The 4,896-nt window shown below is 34.5% G+C and overlaps 1 long non-coding RNA gene across 8 annotated transcripts; it reads left to right on the top strand.

Moving 5' to 3' along the window:
- The first annotated feature begins 290 nt into the window (after positions 1-290).
- Positions 291-4,583, top strand: LOC124896764. Of its 8 annotated transcripts, none has more exons than XR_007053221.1 (7): positions 293-397; positions 1,011-1,621; positions 1,708-2,208; positions 2,291-2,433; positions 2,519-2,634; positions 2,736-3,108; positions 4,283-4,583. It is a non-coding gene; the product is annotated as an uncharacterized LOC124896764 (long non-coding RNA). The 8 variants fall into 8 exon arrangements; XR_007053222.1 differs by having other exon boundaries at positions 297-397; positions 1,004-1,621; XR_007053223.1 differs by having other exon boundaries at positions 291-397; positions 1,375-1,621; positions 1,708-2,433.
- Positions 4,584-4,896: the final 313 nt, after the last annotated feature.

Genomic DNA, 4,896 nt, shown 5'->3' with positions numbered 1-4,896 from the left:
ACTATCTTTGTGCGCATTCCCTGATAGAAACATCTGAATCCTTCATGACGAATCATCTTGATAATAGCATTCACTGTACCTGAATATCATAATGAGACGTTTTCACTGATCTGCTGCTTCACTTGAAGCCTTGAATTCACAACCAATAGATGTGCAGATAGTTGCCCCAAGTTTAGCAAAGACTTCGATAACAAAAATCTACTACTATATTTTTGGCATAGCAAAAGCATAATTTTAAGTCAACATAATAAAAAAGGACGAGGAATCTCTTGACATAGTTTTATTTACCTGCACTACTTTTTCATTTTCAGGTGCTTTATTGAGATTAGAGAATTGTTGTACTGAGAATAAGCATTCGACGGCCGTCAAGGCATTTCGAGAAGCTTACTTATATAAGGTTTCCCTCTTTGCCTCAACAATTTTCCTTTCTAATTGTGTATGAGTTTGCATATGAGTAACAAAAACCCATAGAGGGTTTGTCAACAATACATTTAGTGAACCAGCAAGAGCTGCCACAACGAGCCACGAAAACATCCTAACAGAACCATCCCCTCGACCTCTTTTCTTATCTACAGCTTCTATAGCCTCAACCCTGTTCTTGAAAACCTGGTAAAAATAGTAGTAGACACACTGTGACACGATAGTTCCAAGCAGATAATGCTTTAGGCCACTGTAAAGCCCCAACAAGCCTTCGCTTCTAACCACTGTAAGATTTGAAACTGTAATAACGACTACCGGGATCATCTTCTCTAAAGTCCAATTATTATTTTAGTTGCATGAAAATATCCCTGCGATATTACATAGACACTCATTGATCAGTACTCCAACATGTATGAAGTGATGAATATTGAATACCTAAAGATATGTAAGCTTTAAACACATAAATATTTGAAAAAATATTGGATCTACTTTCAGTTGGCCCTGAACTATTTGTGTTTTTACCTTGGCAACATTTATTGTTGTCTTATTTTTGTATTTTGGACTACCATCTGTTTTGTTTAAGTTGACAGTTTTGAATAGTCATGAATCAAGAGAGACGTCCACCAAAAAACAAAAAACTTACAAGCTCAAGATATGTTTCTTCTTGGTCACTTACAACACTAAAGAATTCACTGCAAGAAACCAAAAAAACTATTCAGACGGCATGTTCTCAAGTGCGAGAACAAGTGCAGCAAGTGCCATTGTATTCTACCCCTGATCTTATGCTAGAACTACTAGAACAAGCGAAGCAAGTGCCACTGAATTCTTCCTCTCCCGCGGCACACGAAGTACAGAAATAAGTGCAACAATGGATTCTTGGTTCTACCTCTACTATAGCATAAGAAGTACAAAAATAAGTGCTAAAAAGGCCACTGTGTTCTACCTCTTCTACAGCACAAGCAAATCCACAAAATGGGCAGCAAGAGTCACTGCATTCTACCTGTTCTGCAAAAAAAAATAACTCTAAAAAATGGGCTAGAACTGTTACTGAATTCAACCTCTTCGACAACAAAAGCAATTTCAAAGAGTGGGCAGCAAAACACATTGCATTCTACCTCTTCTGCAGAATAAGCAGTACCCGAAAATGGGCAAGAAGTGTTACTGGATGCTACCACTCATGATACAAATGAACAATCTACAGGTCAAGGCAATAATATATACATTTCATTAAGATATCAAACTAATATTAATGAATTACTGATTGTCTTTATTTTATAATTATTATAGGTCCTCCTGCTGAAAAGAAAAAAAGAGGCAGAATGCAGATGCAAAGTGTACATGGGAGGATTGAACGTAAATTGATTGTGTTAAATGGGCACAACCAACCAATTGGTCCTACTGTAGGAGTTGTACAAGAGTTGAGTAGTCGGAATTCGACTTTTTGCCCTCCACTATTAAGACTTGGAAAAAAGTGAACACAAAAAAGGACATGTGGAAATACATCAAGGTTTGAAGTTCCAATTTTTAAATTCTAGTAGAAGATATTTTATATTTTTTATACCAACCTTATTGAACCAACTTTTAGGAGAAATATGACATTCCTAATGCCGGGCAGAAATGGGCCTTAAAAATAATATAAGATGCTTGGAGAACGTATAAGTGTCGGTTGAAGCGTCAGCATTATAAACGCCATCCCAATGACAAATTCGAATGCAAAAAAGGCCTAAATATGTTCCAGAAGTTGAATTTAAGGCTCTCCTTGATTATTGGAACTCTGAGAAAGCTCAAGTAAGATAATAAATGTCACTAAAATATACTGCTTTTCAGAAAAATTATATTTTTTATCATATTTAGAGAGCCATTGTCGCAGGTCCTTCTTGCTGGATAGTATATATAATATATATATATGATGACATAATATTGTAGAAAACATCCTGTACTAATACGATGAATCGAAAAAAGTTGAAGTATCCTCACACCGTTGGCAAGAGAAGTTTTGCGTTAATATGCGAGGTTTGATGTTCTCTCTAGTTTTTTATTAAATATTAAATTATTTCCTTAATCGAAAAGATTATTACGTCAATTTTGTTATAACCAGGAAAAGAAAAAGAAGGTGCTGATGTTGTTTCAAGGAAGGACTTCTTTGTGACAACACGATCAAGAAAACCGAATCGAATCTACAAGGAATCATATGGCGATATAATTTACAAAATTGTATGGCATTTCCTAATTAATATTTGTTGAGATAATTTATTCGCTTTAAATTATTGACTCAGTTATAATTAATTAAATCCTTTCTCCTATCTTATTTATAGGCTGAAATAGAGAAAATACAAACTCAAGAAAGAGAAGATGATGTTGAGCCAGTTGATGCCTTTGCATCAGTCATGGGACCTGAGCATCTAGGATTTGTAAGATTGTATGGACGCGGAGTTACCAAGACAACATTGAAAGAGAAAGTGGGAGATCCTGCACCCTTCGATGATCTGCTGCAATAAAAAATGAAGGAAATAGAAGAGAGGATGAAACAAAGAATGCTAGAAAAATTTGAGGAACAAAAGGATACAATGTAACAACAAATTGTAATTAACATCATCGCAAGACTTCAATGCCTTAACCCTGATCTACAACTTGAACCTGACTTGGTAGCATTATGTGCCCGTTCTTGTACATCAAAAGAAACTAAAGGTTAGTACTGCTACTACTACTTCTTCTTATTCTTCTTCTTTTTCTCCTGCTTCTCCTGCTACTTCATTACAACTGAAATTTTGCTTTTGCCATCTGCTTCTAGTTTTTCTTGTTTTCTCTGAGCACCATGGTAGTCTGCTTCTGGAGTACTTTGCTTCTTTGATAATTATACTTGAGTGTTTTTGCCTTAGTTGATCTCTTTTGATGTTTTAGCTTTAGTACACAAATTTCCTATAATAACGACATTGTAGTTTATATGTACTAGGCTAATTATAACAATCCCTTCTTCATTCTGGATGTTATGATACCAATGTGCACTTCTCATTGGACCCATATGGATCTTTTACAGTATCCAGCAGTGGAACCTGGGTTGTAGTGTAATTTTATCATGTATTAACCATAGTAAGAAAGGAAAGTTGGAGTGATATGCTGAGTTGAAATGCTTTTGGGTTCTAGTTCGAATGATTTTCTGATTACCTTATGGTTCCACTTTCTCCCCATGGTTCTCTTGTATATTGCTTGCTGCATTTGACTGTACGTCTTGCAACTTGTGAGAATGTTGCGTGATTGGTTTAGCCAGTTTATAACCCTCAACACTAAAAACTGCTTCCCCTAAGACCTATGGCTACTTAATAACCCTTTAAAGTCACATTTGGCTATTGCGTTAGCATTTGTCTCCAGGTTGTTTATTCTAGGCTGTACTGATTGTTAATCGTATATCACGTGGAAAGATAGAACTGAAACTTATACTTATTTACTCACAAGTCTTCAACTTAAATATCACCAAGTAGATTGTATTTTGTCTTAACTTAGGTAGGTTTCCAGCATATAAGAACTGGATTTTTGGTCGTTTCACTGTTGCATTACAATGGATCTACTAATTGAAGAATCGATAGCGAGAATGGATTGTTCAGTCAAATGCAATTGTTATTGCAGATATGAATGAATGAAGATGCTATGCTACTGTATAATCATGGATAACATGGTAAAAAAACAACGATTATAACATGATTTCTATTTCTTTCTATCCATTTGTCAAATAGCGATAACATGCTACTTTAGTTTTTGAGCTATCCATAACATTGTCTTCTTGGTAACATAGAGTTCTTATGACATGGTTTCTACTTCTTTCTGTCCATTTGTCAAAGATAATTGGCATGACTTTTTTTTGTAGGTGGAGAAAATGAAGAAGCTAATGATGAGCACATTGAAGATCGCTAAGAAGATATTAGATGGTTTTGTAGTTTGTTCTATGATATTTTTGATATCGACAACATGAAACTTGGTCGATTTTCTACTTTTTTTGGATATTAATCACTATGGTTGGCTTATTATTTTTGATATACAATTTTAAAGATGAACATTCATAAATGTTCTGTGATTATCATTGATACATATTTTTGTAACAAATTAAGCTGTTGCAATAGCAACGTTGAGCTGTTGCTATAGAAAGTTGTTCCAACAGTTTTTGTAAATGTTGTGTTAACTCATTTAAATTGTTGCTATAGAGTTTGTATGTGTCAAAAAAGCGTTGCATTAATCATAAAAATATTGCAGTAGTATAAAGTTAATTCCAGTAATAGACTTATTTTAACTGTTGCAATAGATCAAATAAATGTTGCATAACACTCTATGACAACAACTTGTAAATTGTTGTGCTGGATCATTTAAAACGTAGCTATAGGGTGCATATGTGACAAAAAAAATGTAGCACTAACAAAAAAATTGTTGCAACAGTGTTGAGCTAACCTGTGGTACATTTATATAACTGTTGCAAAATGTATAATA

This window comes from Capsicum annuum, chromosome 3 (genome assembly GCF_002878395.1).
Source record: "Capsicum annuum cultivar UCD-10X-F1 chromosome 3, UCD10Xv1.1, whole genome shotgun sequence".
In the NCBI taxonomy this organism is placed as follows: domain Eukaryota; kingdom Viridiplantae; phylum Streptophyta; class Magnoliopsida; order Solanales; family Solanaceae; genus Capsicum; species Capsicum annuum.
Note: the sequence above shows the minus strand (reverse complement) of the source record. Positions and strands in the feature narration are given on the sequence as shown.